Source organism: Mus musculus, chromosome 12, assembly GCF_000001635.26.
Source record: "Mus musculus strain C57BL/6J chromosome 12, GRCm38.p6 C57BL/6J".
NCBI lineage: Eukaryota > Metazoa > Chordata > Mammalia > Rodentia > Muridae > Mus > Mus musculus.
The window spans coordinates 77034506-77055346 of NC_000078.6; the positions used below are offsets into that span (position 1 = coordinate 77034506).

The window sequence follows — 20841 nt, forward strand, 5'->3', positions numbered from 1 at the left end:
TGTATAAGGAAGGAGTTGGTGTCCTTTAAGTCTCACCAGGGAGGAAATTCCTGAAACAGCTCTAGTCAAAGGGCAGCCTCAGCTCTAGAGGGGAAGCTGCTCTTGGCCCAGGGAGAGAAGATAGAAATCATTCCAGGAGGCCAGAGACATGTTCTTAAACTGTCACAATACCATGTCAGGTCTTGAAGATATTGATTCTCTCTCTCTCTCTCTCTCTCTCTCTCTCTCTCTCTCTCTCTCTCCCCCCCCCTTCTCTCTCTGATCTTTTCAAAGTCATTTCAAAAATAAGCTCCATGAAAACCCCTGTGTTAAATATCCACTAGTAGGAGGTAGATTAAACATAGTCTATTTTAAGAAGGAAAATTATGGATGGATAAAAATCATCTTGCCTTTTAAATCTGTGCCACAATAATTTAACCACCACCTCCTCCACCATTGTCCCCATCGTCACTACCACCTCCTTCTCCACCATTACCCCTCCTCTTCCTCCTCCACCACCACCTCCTCCTTCTCCTCCTCCTCTACCACTTCCTCCTCCTCCTCCATCCCCACCCCCAACTCCAATTGCAAGAGGTGGTTGGGGGATGTTTTTGAGCACTGTGTGTTCAGATATGGTTGCAGTCTTGGATATTGTCATTGTCAAGCATCTCCTGTCTCAAGGTTTTTTGTTTTTTTTTCATTCGATATTTCATTTACATGTCAAATGTTATCCCCTTTCTTAGTTTCCCCTCCAAAAATCCCCTATCCCCTCCCTACCTCCTGCTCCCCAACCCGCCCACTCCTGCTTCCTGGCCCTGGCATTCCCCTCTACTGGGGCATAGAACCTTCACAGGACCAAGGGCATTTCCTCCCATTGATGACTGACTAGGCCATCCTCTGCTACATATGCAACTAGAGCCATGAGTCCCACCATGTGTTTTCCTTGATTGGTGGTTTAGTCCCAGGGAGCTCTGGGGGTACTGGTTAGTTCATATTGTTGTTCCTCCTATGGGGCTGCAAACCCCTTCAGCAGCTTGGGTACTTTCTCTAGCTCCTTCATTGGGGACCCTGTGCTTCGTCCAATGGATGGCTGTGAGCATCCACTTCTGTATTTGTCAGGCACTGGCAGAACCTCTCAGGAGACAGCATTATCAGGCTCCTGTCAGCCAGCTCTTGTTGGCATCCTCAATAGTGTCTGGGTTTGGTGGTTATTTATGGGATGGATCCCTCCTGTCTCAATGTTGTGTTAAAAAAGTTTCCCATCACCTCTGATTGGTTAATGAAGAGAGCTGATCAACCAATAGCTGAGCAGGAGAGGAGGAGGTGGGACTTCTGATCCCAGAGAGGGGACGACAGAGAGAGAGAGAGAGAGAGAGAGAGAGAGAGAGAGAGAGAGAGAGAGAGAGAGAGAGAAATTTGTCATAAACAGGTCACCTGAGAGTTGCCAAGAGGACACCAAAGGATTAGGAACAGCCAGGGCAAGATTAAGACTAAGTTGTCAAGAAGTGGGGCATGAGGCAGCCATAGACAGGTTAGAATAAGGTTAGAATAGGTAACTATCTGCTCAGGTATAGCGCTGAAGCTTATAGTAAATATAAAATCTTGGTATCTTTATTTGGAAGCTAGGGAGAGCACAGAAAAGCCAGAATGACGATTACAGGAGGTTATATTGTAAAAGTCACACAGTCTATGGTAGAGCTGGATTATTCCAGCTAGAATCAACTTTTCTACTTGTGGTTTGGAATAAAAACAGCAAATAGAGTTTGTGAATCTGCAGGGCTGTATTTGGGATACTTTAGACAGAGGGAAGGCGGCATACTCCAGAAAAGTGGGAAGTGATCCCCCACCCCCAAAAGATGTGAAGATGACCAAGAGACACAGGGAAGTCTGAATGTGTGCTGTCCTGAAACCAGACAGTGGGAAACAGTATTTTCCTTGATTGGTGGTTTAGTCCCAGGGAGCTATGGGGGTACTGGTTAGTTCATATTGTTGTTCCACCTATAGGGCTGCAGTTCCCTTTAGCTCCTTGGGTACTTTCTCTAGCTCCTCCATTGGGGGCCCTGTGGTCCATCCTATAGCTGACTGTGAGCATCCACTTCTGTGTTTGCTGGGCCCTGAGCTTCTGCTTTCTTTATGCGTTTGCTGAACACTTATTCCTTGACGTATCATGCCTTTGTTTTCTTTATAACTGCAAAACCTTACACAATGAATTGGCATCATGACAAAGAAATAAACCCTCATTTAATTTTATTTATTGACTTGTGCTGTGGTTTTAACGGTGAGGCTTATTCAGACTAATCACACTCTACCGCTGAGACAGAGGCCTAGCATCAAGGCACCATAACTTTATAAAGTACATATACACATATTTATATCTCTATAGCAATATATTGATATGTATATATATATATATATATATTTAGATCTGTATCTACCTATGTATTTGTGTACTATCTGTCTGCCTATCTGTCTGTCTGTCTGTCTGTGTGTCTGTCTGTCTGTCTGCCTGCCTGCCTGCCTATCTATCTATCTATCTATCTATCTATCTATCTATCTATCTATCTATTTATCTATCTATCCAGTAAGGTGGTGCACACCTGAGCTCTCAGCCCATGGGAGTCTGGGACAGAGGATTACAAGTTAAGTAAGGGCCATGGCCTGAACACTAGTGTTGTCTGTCTCCATCTGATTCTCATGTTGGAAGCCTGTGTTGTGATTACCTGTAGGTATTAGGAGCAGGGGCTGCTGAGATGTAGTTAGGTCATGGGATCAGAACATAGTTAAAGGAATTGCTCCTTTCACAAAAGACAGCCGCCTTATCTTCTTCTGGGTGAAGACACCATGAGAAAATGCCATCTATGCTCTGGAATGCGAGCTGTCACCAGACAGTGAATCTCTTGGCACATTGACTTTAGACTTTCCAGATTCCCAGAACTGCAAGAAACACTTCTACTGTTTATATCTATGTCTATGTGGTCTGTGCTATTTTGTTACAGCAACCTGAGCTGACCAAGTGCTTCTGATTTTATTTGATATGACCATTGATGGTCACAGAAATTTTTTATTCTAGTCTTAATTACGAATATTAATTTTCAGGTCGCATGATTTATAGGTGTGTCATGTATAATGTAGATATGTAATATGTGTTATAATTTTTCTTTTTTTTTTTTTAGATTTATTTATTTATTATATGTAAGTACACTGTAGCTATCTTCAGACACTCCAGAAGAGGGCGTCAGATCTTGTTACAGATGGTTGTGAGCCACCATGTGGTTGCTGGGATTTGAACTCCAGACCTTCGGAAGAGCAGTCGGGTGCTCTTACCCACTGAACCATCTCACCAGCCCCGTAATATGTGTTATATATTTGCACCTGAATGACAATAATGGGTTAAAGAACTATAGGTTAAAGAGGCCTTACTAAAGGCTAGAGAGGAGGGCTGGTACCAGGAGAGTCACTGCGGATGCTGAATGTTAATGAGTCTGGTGACTGAGATGTTGGAGCTGGGTAGGGATGAACACAGAGCTTGGCCAAGACGAAAAGCTAGTTCAGAGCAAATGGCTGTCCAGAGCAGGTCACCTCGACAGGATCGTGTTGGATGGAAACTCTGGGAACAGGGACTAGGATCTGGTGGTTGGGGTGGGTGCTGTGACCCAGTGTGAGGATTCTTCCTCTTAGGTGATCCGGGGGAGGGAGGCATGTCTGTTTTAGTGATTTGGTTTTGATCTGCCCATGTGTCCACATGTTCCTAATTTGGTTTGACGAGTGTGTGCAAGTGAGTTTTCCGTCTGTGCCATGGTCTGCGCTGGGCAGGTGGTGATTGTTCACTTGTGTAAATGAGATGTTGAATCCTTCTGTCTCAGCACTCGCATGTGGAATGTAGCACACTGGAATCACTCGGGCAAGGAGCTACAGTTTTATGCGATATGGAGTACGTTAGATCAGAGAAGGACTAATCTCTGCAGTCTCTTTGGATAGGTGTCCCCAACAAGTTCAACTCTGAAATGGGAGTTTAATAAACAACAACAACAACAACAACAACAACAACAAGATCCATTACTGTTACATACCATTTTAATTACTGTAATAAAATACCAGAGGCAGGCTACTTTATAATGAAAAGAGGTTAAATTTGATTTGTGAGTCGGAGAGGGCAAGGCCAAAGTGTTATATCTGGTAATTATATATTTCTTTTCTTTTCTTTTTTTTTTAGAAACAGGTTCTTAAGTAGCCTAGGCTAGCCTTGAAATTGCTTTGAATCCCTGACCCTCCTGCTTCTACCCTCAGGTGGAGAGATGTCTGAAATTACAGGCATTCGTCACTATATCTGGCCATGGTGATGACCTTGCTGACAGTTGTGAGGCGTCACATAACATTGCATGGGAAGAGACAGAAAGTGCACGTGTGTGTGTGTGTGTGTGTGTGTGTGTAGCTGAGGCTGGCCTGGAACTCCTTGTGCAGACCAGGCAAAAGCCTTCAGCAACGTTCCTGCCTCTGCTGGGCTTACAGGCATGTGCCACCACACCTTGCTTCTCCTCCTTTTATTCTTATTTTTAATTAAAAATTTTTTTATTTGATTTATTTCTGTGTGGGCATGCATATGCTGAGGTGTTTGTATGGCGGCCAGAAGACAATTTGCTGGAGTTGTTTTTCTGCTTCTACCATATTGGTCCCTGGATGAAACTCAAGTTGTCAGGCTTGGCCGCAAGCCTTTACCTGCTGAACCATCTCACGGGCCCATCTTCTATCTACAAAGCCGCCAGGATTCACTTATTCACCCTTCCAAAGCCCTTCCTGTAAATTCCACAGTTGGATTAAATGTCTACCCTCCTAATATGTCACAGTGCTTCACTTCAGGATGAGTTCAGGGATAAACCATAGTGAAATCCCAGCACTCCTTAGGCGCATCAACCTCGCATATGTGAGGTGGGGGTGGTTACCAAGCAGCAGCCCTTGCCCTGCAACCAGCATGCTCCCCAGCGGGACAAAGCAGCGCAGCTTCATGGCTGTGGCGCCCCTAGAGCTAGGAAGAGGAAGTGCATCCAGCGTGGGGGTAGAGCGGGCCTATTAGCCTTCCTACTGCAGTGCATTGTGGGTCTTCTTTGAGAGGATTCTTTCCAACCTTCACCCTGAAAAGAAGGAGGTGAAGGCTACCAAACATTCCAGCTGGGTTTGGCCAGCTGCTGTTATGATATGAAAGAATCTACGTCAATGAATCGAGGGAATAAAGTAGCAGAGGGCAGGGCTGCTTGCCAGACTGCCGAATGGGTTTTCACGAAGGGATCTGCACCGCGGTTTCTGTTTGCACTGCTGCTCTCTTGGCATCCTGTGCAGCTTGGCGTCAGCAGGAGGAGTTCTCAAAGGTTTGGCCTGCAAGTGCACCTCTTCTGCGCTGCTGGCTTGGGTGGCGCCTGGAGGAAGTTTGCCTGGGCCCCGATACTCTCCTGGCTCTTCCTTGCAGAGAGAGATATTTCAAGGCCTGTGTAGCTTTTTCTTCCTTCACCTCCACACACTGCTCAGGCAAGAAGCTGGGTGGGAGAAACTGAGACAGAGAAAGAAAGTGTGAAGCGTTGGGCCACTCATGTGGAACCAGGAAGGTGACTGACTCACTAGAGGATGTGGGGTGGCAGTGTGTGCACTGCCTGTGAACTCCCAGCGCCAGCTGGGCCTCACCCCAGTTTGGAGACTGGTTCCAATTTCACTCATTTTCACTTAATTTTAGTGCCGTCTTCTCTGGTGGTTAAACCCATTGCCCAGAGAATGGTTGGTTCAGACTTCTTTTGACTGGAGGATGAAGACGATGGATCTAGGGGTGTGGCTCATTGACACAGTATTGGCCTAGCCTGTGGGAGATCCAGGGTTTGCATCCCAGAACCACACAACACAACGCATCACGCCTGCCCACTCTAAAGGCTGAACTATTGTGCTCTTCCCTTCTAAACGAAAAGAAGAGTGAATTTAGTAGTCAGAATGCCTGCTTTAGAACATTGTGACCTGGGGGACATGACACTGGACATGGAGGCTGGTGCCCTGTGTCCCATATTGTTATTGACATTTATAACCTTAATTCTCATACTCTAAAATGCACCATTAATTCAATGAAACATGGCCACAGCATGTCTTCACTGACACACCCATGTGGGATCATTAAACTGAACACCTACAGTGTATCTTAAACCCCAAATTATAGTTCTTTTAAAAAGAGAACAGAATTGGACCGGAGAAATGGCTCAGTGCTTAGAACTTGCTGCTCTTCTAGAGGTCCTGGGGTTCAGTGCCCAGCACCCGTGTTGGACAACTTACAACTGCATGTAACTCTAGTTCCAGAGGGTCGTGGACCCTCTCTCTGGACTCTAAGGGGCACTTACAGGCACGTGTGCACATTCCCACACACAGATACGCATTCACGATGGAACGAGATCAAACAAAGCTGACAGTTTCTCCCCATTGCTGTGACAGAAGAGAATGCTGAGTAGGCCCGAAGCAGTAGCAGTATGTTGGAAACTGCCTCCTCCCGCCCCTCAGAAAGTCTTTGTTTACGCCACTTTTCGGATTTCTTTGGTGTAAATACGTTTACCTTGGTTGATTTCAAGATCCCATTGCCGGGTGTGTAACAGTTGCTTCTGGAGCTGGTCTGACTTGACCAAAGTGTACCTCTAGCTGAGGATGATTGTCTGAATCAATTAACATTTTTAGGGCAGGGGTGGGTTTCATAGGGGATTAAATGAAGCCTGTCGTGTGTCTGAAGCAGCATGTGTATACAGAGCTTGGGAGAGATCTCTCCCTGTTTTTCCAGCTGCCAGGAGAGTGGACCCTCCCCTGTGCCCCTGAGCCCCCAGAGAAGAACACATGCCACTCACCCCTCACTGACCTCTTGACCTCTCTGAGGGTCACAGAAGATGCAGAGACCAAAGCACTACTTCAAAGAGGCGAGGTTGCCTGACTCCTGCTCAGAGAGACCTTAGTGGCATTGGTGAAACCGTAAGATGGAAAGGGAAAAAAATTCTCCGTCTGAACAAGAATTGAAATGACTTCTGAAGTGCGCTGAGGGGCCAGGAAATGCTGAAGAAAGCAAGCACTCAAACGGGAAAGGACTGGAAACTTGCAGTTGCTCTCAGGCAGGTTGGGAAACAGTCATAAAACAGGCTAAAAGCTCAGGTACCTGTGTGAGCCAAGCAGATAGCTTCGGCGAGCATATTAGATGAGGTGTGATAGAATAGGGAGTGGTGGGGACTGCAGGAGAGTGGAAGCTCACACCCTGCAGGAAGATAGTGAATGTTTCCCATGCCCACCCTCCACCCTTTTCTTTTTCTTTTTGAGACCAGGTCTCATGAAGCCCAGGCTGACCTCCAACTTACTGTGTAGCCGAGGATGACCATGATGGGACGAGCCTCCAGTTTTTATCTTCCCAGTGCTGGGGTCATAGGTGTGAGTTCACACATGCAGTTTGAAGGGTTTTCTTTCAATTTTGTTTCGGAGTGAAACAAATAGGCCTGCAGTCTGGACGTAGGGTCTTTACTTTGTGAGTGACCACGAAGTGTCCTCTCAAAGGGTCTTTTATTTTTAAATAATTAAATATTTTTAAATAATGTATATGAGACAGCATTTCACTGTGTAGTGCAGGGTGGCATCAGCCTCTGGATGCTCAGGTTACAGTCATACACTGCCACCCCCAGCTTCTTTCTGTAGTCCTTTGGAGGCTAGATTCCCATGGTAGCTCACCAGCGAGCATTAGAGCATCTGTCACCTTTCTCTCTGAGGCACCATGGTGCAAGGGTTGGGTGAACTCTTGGATCCGTGTGCACAGGCAGCGAGGGCTGAATTGTTTATACCAAATTTTAAAACAATAATCAAACTAAGTTCAGTACCCCCTCCCCCCCTGCCCTCCCCCCCCCCCCCCCCGCCTCTCCCCTCTTGGGCCCCAGAATCACTAAGTAGAAGAGGCTGGCCTTGAACTCACTCATGATCCTTCTAGTTTAGCTTCTAAATGCTGGGATTATGGGTCTGTACCACCATGCCTGGCTCAATATGCTTTTTATTATCACCATGTGTTAGCAATTCTAATCAAAATATGCCTTCTTGGAGAAAAAAAAAAAAGAAAGAAAAACATCTGTCGTTGGTCTAAGTATAAGTAATTGCCCGAACTACTGTGGAGATTTAACGGTACACACATACACATGTGCATCTATACATTTTGAGTGGATCCATTTAAATAATGGTGTGAACTAACAGTGTTTTCTGCACAGAGGTTAATTTGGAGAATTAACCCACGATTCAAGGGTTTCACCACAGCATTTGTTTCCAGAGTTAGAAGCTAATGAAATGGATCCCTCAGTTCCAAGCCCCGGGGAACCACAATTCCCGCATTTAAACAGCAGCTTCCAAATTAACAACGCTGCTGCTCACACATACAGGGAGAAGCAGGTTCCCGGTTCCCCTCAGTTCTGTTCTTCCACATGGCCATTGCCAGGACTCAAAAGTGCTGTCTGAAATGCTTTGTATTCAGCAGGAACTGGATGCCTGTTTAGACCAACATGCCCTGTCTGGCTTGGTGGTACATATCTGTAATACCAGTACTCAGGAGGCAGGAGAATAAAGAGTTCAAGGCCAGCCTTGGCTATATGCTGAATTCCAAGTCAGTTTTCTTGAGATCTTGTCTTAAACAGAATAACAACAAACAAACAAACTAAGGGTTCTGGAGAACTAGCTCAGCCGCACTTACCCTTTTGCAGGGGACAGAGTTTGGTTCCTAGAACCCACATGGTACCTAACAGTCACCTGCAACTCCATTTCCAGGCGATATGGCCTCTGTGGGTAGAATCCTGCACTTATGTGGTGCTCATATGTTTGCAAGCAAACACAAAACATAAATAAAATAAATCATCTTAAACAACAACAACAACAACAAATTTAAATAGAAGTCAGCATGCCCGATAATGCCAGTTTTACTACCATAGCCATTTTCTCTGACTGTGACCGAGGGAGGATATCAGAAATTTATCAATGACAATAGAAACTTACGGTGATTTTCGAGTGAGGCTTCGTTAGCCAGAAGTTTTGACTGTGGAGCTACCTGAGTGAATAGTACAGCTAGGTCCATTAAACTGTTGGCTGAGCATCCATATGCTAAGATCAGTTTTGACAAAGTCATTTACACATTTGCTTTAAGCCTCAAAAATAGAAATCGGAGGGGTCGGAGAGACGGCTCAGTGGTTAGGAGCACTGGCTGCCCTTCCAAGGACCAGGGTTCAATTCCCAGCATCCACATGGCAGCTCACAACTGTCTGTAACTCCATTTCCAAGGGATTCTACACCCTCACACATATGCAGGCAAAGCACCATGTACATTAAATAAAAATAAATACATTAAAAAAATAGAAATTGCCGGGCATGGTGGTACACGCCTTTAATCCCAGCACTCGGGAGGCAGAGGCAGGCGGATTTCTGAGTTCAAGGCCAGCCTGGTTTACAAAGTGAGGTCCAGGACAACCAGGGCTATACAGAGAAACCCTGTCTCAAAAAACCAAAAAAAAAAAAAAAAAAAAAAAGAAAAAAGAAAAAAATAGAAATTGTAATCATTACTGCCTTGGCAAAGGTATGTGGGATCCGATTTTCAACATTATTAATGTAATTAAAACATATGAGTCTATTACTTTTGTTTTTTGTGTTTTAACACTAGTTTGTTCTTACTGGCATGGGTATATTACATATATACACACATATATGGAGCTCAGTAGAAGAAAACGTCTCTGTCTGTGTCCTCTCCTGGCCATTGTTGTTCCGGTGGCTCACTGCACGATAGCTGTTGACAGTCATCATGAAGAGGAAGAGAAGTGAATGATCCTTGGTGTGCAGTGTCTCTGGTGTACCCTGTCCCCAGCCTACCACAGTCTCTCAGGCAGGAACCCCAGTAGCAGGAGCTCCTGGATCACTGGTGTGGGCATCATGATGGTAAAGGGCCCCACCACTTCATTTAAAACTTTATCTGCTGCAGAGATGGTTTGAGAAGCTAACCATGACTACCTAATGGCCTGGTTTGTGAGTCCTTGGGACCTAGCAGTGACCCTGGAAGTCTTGGTTTTACAAGTGTGTGCTTATGGTCAAGGAGCGGTTGAAGCCTATGCTCATTTGAGAATGAAAACCTCTAAAGGCCTTTAAAATACCCTGCCTACATTGGCACTGAGGTTTCCATGGGTACAAAGGCCTGGCACTGGGTAGAAGGATGGAGCTGGCTTTGCTCTTCTGTTGGTTCCTGGCCCTTGGCAGAACTTTCCACTGCTGGTTCCATACTGGGTACACTTTATGGGACAAGGAGATGGAGGGTCTTGTGGTTTCTGACACTTTGATGAAACACTATGACCCAAGCAGCTTGGGGAGGAAACGGTTTATCCCACATCACCCTTTTAATCATTTAAGGAAGGCAGAGCAGGAACTCAAACAGGGCAGGAACCAGGAAGCAGGAGTTGATGCAGAAGCCATAGAGGGATGCTGTTTACTGGCTTGCTCCTCATGGCTTGCTTGTGCTGTTTATTTATAGAGCCCAGGACCACTAGCCCAGGACTGGTCTCTCCCCCACCAATCACTAATTAAAAGAATACTCTACAGGCTTGCCCACAGCTTGATCTTATGGAGGTATTTTCTCAATCGAGGTCCCCTCTTGTTAGATGACTATAGCTTGTGCCAAGTTGACATGAGTCTAGCTGGCACACAGAGGCAGGGTAGCCCGAACAGGAATGGGAGAAAGTGGATGAGGATGGGCCCCTAAGCCAGGCAGCTTATTCCTCATGTAGCCAGCCCTGGCTGGGCAGGATGGTGCGGGATGGTGACTCCCTGTTGGAATTCCTTCCCTCAAGGTTCAGAATTCTTACCACTGACCTGATCAGTTGTGACCTCTACCATTGCTGCTTCACCTTGAATCAGCTTCCTAAACGGTCTTGGAGATGCTGGTGTACCACAGTGGCTCTCACGATGACGGGAAGATGACTCATTAGTCAGTCTGGTTAGCTGGGGCCCTGGGAGGCAGGGATACAGAGCAGAGTGGGGAATGACAGGCTCAGAGAAATCTAGGACAAACTGGCAGGGACAAAGACCTAGGCTGGTGGGCGGGGTACCCAGAAGATGGCCCAGGCAGGGGTTTGGGTCATCACCCTTTTGCCAATTCAGTCAGATGTCTAGAGTCATCACGTGCCCGGGACAACCGGCAGCAGCATGGAGACGCTCCAACAGCAACGGATTTCTTGGAAGCCGTTAAAGTTATTGATTTAAGTCATGACAGGCTCAAGGGCACCAAAAGTCTCTCAAAGAGAAATCAAACTGTTTCCCCAGGTGACTCCCACTTTTTACTTAGGCAGAGGTCTAAATCTATTGAGGTGAATGCAACTGGGTCTCACCTCTGGCGCAATCTGGGGAGACCTATAAAGTTTATTGATTTGACTTACTTAACTTCCACTGGCTAATAGTAAAACAACTAGGCCCATCAATCACACCCCAGACCCCTCAAGAGAATGATTACAGAGTGGATTGATTCCTTCTTGGAGGTGACAGTTAATGGAGAGCTCTCTAAGGGTGTCAGGACAGTGAGTACTGCCTTGAGCTGGTGCTTGGTTGTCCCTTTGCTTAGCACAGTGACCTTCTGGAGTAGCACATCAGGGAAACCACCTCTCTGGCAGGCAGCCAGGAGTTCTCTGGGAACAGGCTGTAGTAGCCTCTCTGGATGCAGAGAGCTGCACAATTGCATCGGGAGAGGTGTGGGGAGCTGCCAGCTTTCTCTTGCCAGGCAAAAAGATGAAGAACGTCACCACTGGGTGAGGAAGGAGGGTGGATACAGAGGGGCATCACCAAGAGGGCTGAGTGTCACAAAGGCCTTGAAGTCCAGAGCAGGCTGCCAGAGGGCATGCTGCCGACCACCTCAGTGCCAACGTGAGGGACCTGCAATGGGAGTCTCTTCCCAGTTCACCATGTTGTCTTGCCTCAAGAAGCAAGGTATGCCCCTCTCCAGGGTTACGCGCAGACTGGGTAGAGGGACCAGATGCTTCCATTTGAATGACATGTGGCCCGAGTCATTTGATGATAGAGTATCAGTTAGTGGCTTTGGAAATGCAGTGGGGAGTCAGGAGGAAGGATGCTCTGTGAGAACTCAAAGGTTAGGGAAGATGTCAGAGAGATCAAACTTGAAGTAGGCTTCCTAAGTTCAAGAAGAACACAGAGGAGTTGATGAATAAATCTGTCTCCTAGAAACATGGCATCCAAGCCAGGCATGACGGCATTTGCTTGTTTGTAATCCTAGCCCTTGGGAGGCTGAGGCAGGAGGAAGAAGAGTCCATGGTTGACCTGGGCTAAATATAGAGACCTGTCTAAATGGAGGGAGAGGGCAGGGAGGTAGAAAAGAAGGAAAGAGATAGTTTCTGTGTAATTTGACATGAAAATACTTTAAAAATGGGGGCTGGGAATAAAGCTCACCTAGCACCATGAGGCCCTAGGTTCCATTCCGAGTACCACAATAGGTTGGTCATGACTGTCACACCTGTAGTCCTAGTAGGCAGGTGCAGCTGCAGCTGCAGGAGCATCCGAAGTTCAAGGTCACTCTTAACTACATAGGGAGTTTGAGGCCAGCTGGGAATCCATGAGCCTCCATCTTAAAAACAGACCAACAGATAGACAACAGAAATACATAGGCACTGTCACATGCTGTACAGACTGGTTAATCTACAGGAACTTTGGAGCCAGGGTTTGGGTCTAAGTCTAAATCTAGTCTCCACCAATCACAAGTCTATATGGGTAAGTAACTTATGTCTGCAGGACTTAAATCCCTCATTTCCAAAACAGGGCCAATGATTGATAGTTCCTAGTAATGGTATCTAATAATTTTTGTTGTTGTTGTTAATTTAATACAGACTAGAATCATCTCAGAAGAGGAACAACAATTGAGGAAATGCTTCCATCAGACTGGCCAGTAGGCAAGTGAGTAGGGCACATTTGTGGTTAATGATTGCTGTGTCCTAGCAGGACCCCTTGGCTGCTGGTCCTGAGTTGTCTAAGAAAGCAGGCTGAGCGAGCTATGAAGAGCAAGCCAGCAAGCAGCATCCCTCCAGGACAGATGCTTTGGTTTCTATCTCCAGGTTTTAGACCTGAGTTCCTGCCCTGACCTCCCTCAGTGCTGAAGTGTGATCTGGGAGTTGTAAGTGGAAATAAGATCTTTCTTCCCATAGTTGCTTTTGGTCATGGTATCTTAGTACATCAATAGAAACTAAGACAATTAATTAAACGAATTAGTAATAGTGCTGCTATAACAGGGTCAGGAAGTAACAGTAGTTATAGTACTACTACTACTGGTAGTGGAGGAGGAGGAGGTAGTGGAGGAGGAGGAGGTAGTAGCGCAGTAGTAGTGGTTGTACCTAATAATAGAGCCTGCACGGAGAAGCAGAGTAAGCTTGAATGAGCCTATTGCTTATAAAGCCCTTGGCATGGCATCTGGCACACAGGAAGCATTCAGTAAGTGCTATTCACAGCCAGTACTGTCATTTCTGTGAACGGTGATAAAGACAGTTTTCATATTACTACCAAGCTGAGGCATGTGCCGGCTCCTCAGGGACTACCTGAAGAAGGGATGAAGGGCGAGAAGAGAGTCCCTCCCTGTTCTGGTGGGGAGCACGTAGGGAATGATTCGCTGTGTTTGGAGGAGGCGTCATGCGCTTCTATGCCCTTTCTTTGTCTTTCAGGCCCGGGGCACTCTGCCGCCCCTTCTTCCTTCTGCAGTTCATCGAGGTCAGCTCCCTGCGAGGGCTACCCTTACAGCTTCAGCCACAGGGCACTTTCTTCCACTTAACTTGTCACCCCTGCCTCTTCTTAGGCCACAAATTAGAGGGCTGACTCCTGTGCTTGACCCTCCTTCAGGGCAGGTGATGCCCCTCTCTCAGCCGTGTGCGCATTTCTCAGGAGTCTAGCGCACACACTGCAGTCCAGAGTCTGAAGACCTGGTGCTTTGCCACGACTGGACGCGCTCTGCTGTCTCTCCTTCCCTCCCTGCTTGTTTCCCATCAGGCCGGTTCTTCACTTCCTGGAACCCGGGAGTCTTGGCTCTTTTGACCTCTTCCCAGGATGCTTATGCGCCTGAGTGAGGAGGCACTCCCTGGGTGGGGAAGGTGCCAGGGGGAAGGGCAAACTTCACGGATGAAGGAAGGGGAATAGCTGCCACCACCTCCTGGCCCAGACTTCGGTCAATTTCTGGCCTCTTCAGGCTGCTCCCAAAGGGATGCCACCCTGGTGCCAAATGGGCTTTAGTAAGTTTCCATGTGAGAAATCTGAGTTGCAGTCAAACCCTATAGCTGAGACAGATTGCAATCTGTGCAAGGACAGAGAGGGACACACCTAGTCTCCTCTGCTCTTGGTTTCCCTTCAGGGCTGGGAGTTCCTCCTAAATTATTTTTCTGTCTCCTCCGTTTGTCAAAGTCACCTGTCGGAAGCAGATCTTTGGAACCATTTCTGTTCCTCCCACTGCTCAGTTCGTTCTCCAGAGCATGGCTACTGGAGAGATTAGCCTCGAGATATATTTAAAAGGCTCCCACTCTGAGGAAGGAGGTAGCCCCAGGAGTGGGAAGCACCTACATCCAGATCCAGTCACCCTAAGCATTGTGCAAGGCTGCATACAGGCCAAGGACATCTGGTCCTGTTAGGGAGAGCAAACCCGAGGGCTGTCCCCGAGTTTCTGTTCTGTGGAGGAGAGACACTTTGGTTACCAAGTGGTAGAGGTGGCTCTCTCTTTAGACTGCTGGCCTGGTTGATATTTCTTCATGCGAATGCTTTTCTGAATTACACATGTGGTTCCTACCTAGAAAGTTAGGAGGCCCAGGAGGGCACCGAGGATGGGAATGGGTATGTCAGTCATAGCCAGTTAGCTTTGCACCTGCAGGCAAGAGATAGCATTCCCCTGACTTTTACAGGGCCTGCAGTTACTGGGGCTACCATTGTAGTGCTTCTGTGGATATAACGGGAGAGACTTTGAGAGACTGCAAGCCACCCCCTTGAACTTGAAATAGCCTGAAGAATAAAAAGACTGAAGAGCCACAGAAAAAGCAGTCCTTCTGGGATTCAGCAGAGGCCTGTCTGACTACTGACTCCACAGAGCAGTAGTTCACAAAGGGACCACAGACCCTTTGTGATGTGAAAGACAAGCCCATCTTCAGCATAATCCCTAAGTGCCCTGGGTGATATCTACAGGCATCCTCTGAGCTGGACAAGGAGCCAGGGTTCCTTACTCACTGCTGGCCAGTGTCCTTTTACATTCTCTGGCCTGAAAAAGGTTATATAGATGTGATGAGCCCTCGGAATGGGTAGGCAGGTGTCTTATGTCTTGCCTACATGTATGTCTGGGCACCATGCCTGCCCCTAGTGCTGTGGAGGCCAGAAGAGGGCACCAGATTATCTGGACCAAGAGTTGCAGTCAAGGGTGAGCCATGACGTGGATGCTTGGAATCAAACCCGGGTCCTCTGGAAGAGCAGTCACTATACTTAATCACTGTGCTATCCCTAAGCCCCTGTTTTTATTTTTTAAAGGAGAGAGGATTATAATAATAGAAATATGATATTTTTCAAACTTTATATTTCATAATCAAGTACATGTTATCACCAAATGCAAACTGAACTATTTGTAAGATAATAAAAGGCTTTTTATTTATTTATTGAGACAAAGTCTTGCTATGTAACCCAGGATGATCTGTAACCGTGGTCCTCTTTCCAAAGGCTCCTGAGTACTGAGATTATGGGTATGTGTTACCATGCCCAGCTTTTAGAAAAACAGCATATACTAATGGGAAAACAACAATGCCAGTTGTTCACCATTTTCACACATGCCCAGCTTTGGAAAAGCATTTTCTTCACAGTGGGCTATGAACAGACTCATTGGCATGGGAGACGCGGTCTGGGTGTATGAAGAGCGTCTTTGCTTTCCTCGTGCTTGTGTGGCTTGGATCTCAATGCATAACTTCAGATGGGGTGGAGAGATGGCTTAGTGGGTAAAGTATGTGCTGTACACACGTGAGGACCTGAGTTCAGACCCCCAGTACCCTTGAAAGAGCCCAACTCAGTGGCCCTCCTGTAACTCCAGTGCTTGTGAGTAGAGACGGGCGGGTCCTGAGGACTTACAGGCCAGATATGTGGCCGTGGCAGTGAATTCTGTGTTCAATGAGAGACCCTGTCGGACTGAGAAAGACACCAACATTGACCTCTGGCCTCCGCATGTGCATATGGGTAAGCAAGCAACACGCATACATGTGCATGTGACACACACACACACACACACACACACACACACACACACACACAATGCCAAAAGGAGAAATGATCTTTCATCTCCACTTCTTTATCAGACACGTCTGAGAATCACTTTAGAGACGTGGGCTTGCCTCTTACTCTTACTTCAGTTGTTCTGGTTCTGGGTAGGAGAACTCAAGGGTGGCACTATGAATAGGACCATCATGGTAGCTCCTTTGGCACTCTGCATGGAGTACAGAAGCATCATTGGGGAAGCCCTTTGACCTGCAGTATGTGGAGCAGTGAGAACTGGGCCCATGCCTTTGCCCCTCCCCCAGGCTGCACTGAGACATGTGCACACAACATTGGACACTCCATTGGCTGTGGACACAGTAGCTCAACTACACAGCTCTTCTCCTCCCCAACTCCCTCACTTCTGCTCCTAGGACCACATTTCCCATGAGAAGTGTGCAAAGCTTGACCCTCCACCCACACTTGCCCTGTGGAGTGTATAAGTTGTTTGTTCTGATGTCCTAGGCTCTACTTTCCAGAAACCCGAATCATCTTTTCCCTTGTAAGAACTGTGGTTCATGTGACCTTCCTATGTTGCTCTTTTGCGGTTGATTTTCTTTGAGTTCAAAGGCAAATCATGGTGTTGAAATGTGCTACATGCCATCCGCAGGAATGTTTTTTAAAGTTCTGCTTGTGCCATTTAACAGTGTGAACTCTCCTTCCTAGCCTTGAGTCATCTATGAATTTGCCCATAAAGTTTATTGGCTGTTTAAAAAAGGCCATCAATGACTGACCTGTAACCTCACCTCTCACTCTCCTCTCCCCGACTGCTCCGTGCTTACAGCCTCTTTGCGTCACTGGTGCAAGGGCCATGCTTTCAGCCCCAGGGTCTTGATGCTGTTGCTCTCTCCACTTGAAACCCTCCCCCAAAGGCTCCTCACATGAACTTCTCTTTGTGATACATCAAGACTCAGGCTGAAATGGAGCTCAGCGGGTAGCCCTGGTTTCCATCCCCAGCGCTGTATAAACTAGTTGAGACTGTGTATCCCTATAATCCTGAATCCAAGAGGTAGAGGCAGGAGGATTTGAAGTTCAAGGTCATTTTCAGGTGAATAGTGGATTTGAGACTAGCCTGGGCTACATGAGATCCTATCTCAGTCTATCTGCCAAACCTTCCAAAATGCTAGCTGCCTTAAAAGAAATATCTCAAAGACACCGCCACTACCACTGCTGTAGTACACATCCAAGACACAGGTGTTTTGCAGCAGGGTTAATTTGCATTTTATGTCTGTTTCCCTAATGAGAACAGCACGTGCAGGGCAATTGCAACATCATCCCTTTTCCCCCCATCACGATATCCCTAACACCTAGTCCAGCACCCAGCGCTCCGCAGAAACACATCTGACTCATCCTCTCTGCTCATGGGGGCACAGGATGCCAGGGCCTCTCCTCCACTCAAGGGCATCTTCCTACCAATTCTCTTCTTTCTCCTCTCTGTCCTTATCATCTCTTTCCCCTTTCCTGGGCCACCCCCACCAGCAGACAAACTGCTGTAATGTCTCCCCTCTAGCAAAGCGAAGGAAAACGAGGCACCTTTCTTTCTCTGCCCGTGAGTGACCTGGTTCATCTGGCCTACATGTTTTATATATGTGCCGTCTCCTGCCATGGAGCAGCTCCTCCAGGAGGAAAGACTCACTGACATCTGTTTGGTTGGTTGCTGTTCCCTTCACATCAAAACTTTCTGGCACCGAGCAAACAATAAAAAACGTGTCAAATGCGTGAGTCATTTTGTAGAGTAAATGAACAAAATAGCAAAGCCATCTTGAATTAAGACAAAAACATCAGCCTATGGCTTGAGCGATGTCTAAATAATATTTACCTGGAAGATGAACAAGATGGCTTTGTAGGGGTGTGTGATGGTTGCTTACCCTGTGGATTCATGAGGAAGAAGCTCTCCCGTCCTCCATGTATGCTCCACTGAACACGAAGAATTCAACAGGGTGGCTCGATGAGCAAGGATAACAGTGTTGATTTTAAAATGAGAAATTTGAAGCCCAGAGATGGTGTCCTCCTCAAACACAGCTGTCCTGCCTGCTAACAGCCTAGGGTACAACAACCCAGCTTTAAAATGTTGTTTCCTTCCTTTCTGGGCTTGGGCATGCAATAATAGTGTAGGCCAAGAGGTGGCGATGCCTCTTTCTCTCTGCAGGTCTACACTCTAGGCAGTACTGAAGGACACAGAGAGAAGAGGTTGGGAGCTGGCCTGGCCAGCCAGGAGCCTGTAGGAAGGAGAGGCAAGAAAACAGGGCTTTGCCTCAAAATACCTCATTCCTGTTGGCTGTGTCCCACGAGGAAAGCAGTCCTTGTTGAAAAAGCCACGTTTTGAAGGCTTCAGATGTGTGAGCAGCTACAAACCCCGATGGTTGGCAAGTCAACACTCAGGATTTTTATCTCAAATTCAAGGACTCTGAAAATCTAGGACAGCAACTTGGCAACCCGGCGCTAAAAGAACTTTTGTTCGATTTTCCCTAGGCTTGGGCAATAGCCTCTGAGAGCCAGGAGGGTTTTCTTCAAAATGCAGACTCTGCCTAGACAACATTTTACTGCAGAGTTACAACCTAGCCTTAGGTATCCACTAAACCAGTGGTTTTCAACCTTCATAACGCGGTGACCCTTTAGAACAGTTTCTCATGTTGTGGTGACCCCCAACCATCAAATTTTTTTTGTGGCTACTCCATAACTGTAATTTTGCTACTTTTATAAACCATAAGGTAAATATTTGTGCTTTCCTATGGTCTCAGGCCACCCCTGTAAAAGGGTCGTTTGACTCCCCAATTTGAGAACCGCTGTCCTAAATCCCAGATCTGTGTATAACTTTGTGGACAAGGGTTAGAGGTACTTGAGTGATTCTTCCTGGAGAGAAGCTTGTTTGTTTGTTTGTCTGTCTGGGGGCTCCAATGACTCAAAACACATCGGGGACCCAAGTTCTAGGGTGTGTGGGTGTGTGGCTTAGTGCTACAAATCTTGCCCAGTCTCTAGCGCAGAAAAGCAAAAGGAAGGAGGGAGGGCAGGCAGGCAGGCCATGCCTATCCCCCCCCCCCCAAGCATCACTAATTTCTCACTTCAGTCCCAAGTAGTTCCCCCGAGGCATTCCAGTTCTTCAGTTTTCATTAAGAAACCTCTTAGTCAGAGCCAATCAGATTGCAGAAAGTATCAGGTATTTGAATAGAGAGGGCATGAGGTATATCGGCAAGAATGAAGCTGTTAGCCCAGAAAGCATCAAAGAGCACTAGCGCTCTAAGATCTTGCAGATCTTAGTTGGAGAACTATAGGAAGCCTCAGCCCTTAAGGCTAGGCATAGGGATGGGTGAGGGATTATTAAAATGCAACTCCCATTCTCCGGGAAGCTGTGGCTGCTCTCTCTGAGCTGAAGAGGGGTTCATGGGACCAAGGTCTTCTTGGAACTGGGAACACTGTGAGGTGGATTCTGCAAGTCTGGGGAAAACTATAAAATGCTGCTACAGCTCTCACTGTAGGGCGAAGAAAAGAGGCTAAGGTGACCCTGGCAGGAGCAGAAATCCTGCAGGAAGCAGTCAGGATGGAACCAGGCCTTCCTTCCTCCGCCTGCCACATTCTTATCATGGAGAAGATGTCCCTCAGAGCCAGCTGGCAAAACCAAATTATGATTGGCAGAGTCTGGGCTCCAGTATCACACAGGCTGTGCTTGGAGCAGAGAGACCAGAGATTAAGACGGCCTCTCTAAACATTCTATTTACTGAAATATCCATGACTACGATCCAACCTCTCTGTGCGATTTATCACCGGGCAGACACTAACATAGCAAATGGATATTTAGTAGCGTTTGGTATTTCTGATGATAAGTAATAACAAACACCTTCCTCCGTGGTCTTGTAGCGCAGAGTGAATTTGATTTCTAATTTTAGATCAGATACTCTTCTAATTGAGTGGGGAGCAATGGAGACCACCTGACTACCCTAAAGGATGCTCCCAGCACTGGTCTGTTTAAAGAGTTGGTCTTAAGCTCTCCAGTGAAGTCTTTTAAGTCTCTGACTCAGAAGCAAGTTCACTCTCGTCCTGGACTCTAGAGTATCCCCTGATATTGGAAAGATGACTTCTCATCACGCCGAATAGACATGACTCAGCAAATACAATTTAAAACATTATTTTGGCTTCCCATCTTTTTCTTCTCCCTCATCTGCTCAAGGCAGTAAAAGCTGCTTCTCCCTCAGGAGGACTTGAGGGCAAGCACTCACCATCCTGTCCTTGCTGTGGTTTGAGCATTTTCTTCGAAGGCTTACGTGTTGGAGCTCCACCCTCTGAGTGGTGAATCTTTCAGAGGTAGGGCTTAGAGGGAAAATACAAGGCAGGTTCCTTCCCACATTCTGGCTTCCTGTCTCCTAAGCAATCTCTCCCTGGGGCACACACTCCATCATACTGTGCTGTAGCTAAGGGAGTCCTTGCCAGAGCCAGCACTATGCTGTTTGGACGTCTACTTTCCTAAATTGTGAACTAAATACGCTTCTTTTCTTTATAAAACACCCCCTCTTGGGTATTTTGTTATTGTAACTGACAAATGTACCT

The 20841-nt window shown here is 46.9% G+C and overlaps 1 long non-coding RNA gene across 4 annotated transcripts; it reads right to left on the reverse strand.

Moving 5' to 3' along the window:
- Positions 1-4088: 4088 nt before the first annotated feature.
- Positions 4089-20572, reverse strand: Gm35189. 4 transcript variants are annotated; one of them, XR_872835.3, is made up of 6 exons: positions 18168-18724; positions 12439-12613; positions 10855-10991; positions 8702-8787; positions 7338-7796; positions 4089-5521 (listed from the first exon to the last, which is right to left on the reverse strand). It is a non-coding gene; the product is annotated as a predicted gene, 35189 (long non-coding RNA). The 4 variants fall into 4 exon arrangements; XR_872836.1 differs by lacking the exons at positions 12439-12613; positions 18168-18724 and adding an exon at positions 20514-20572; XR_872834.3 differs by lacking the exon at positions 12439-12613.
- Between the last annotated feature and the right edge of the window lie 269 nt (positions 20573-20841).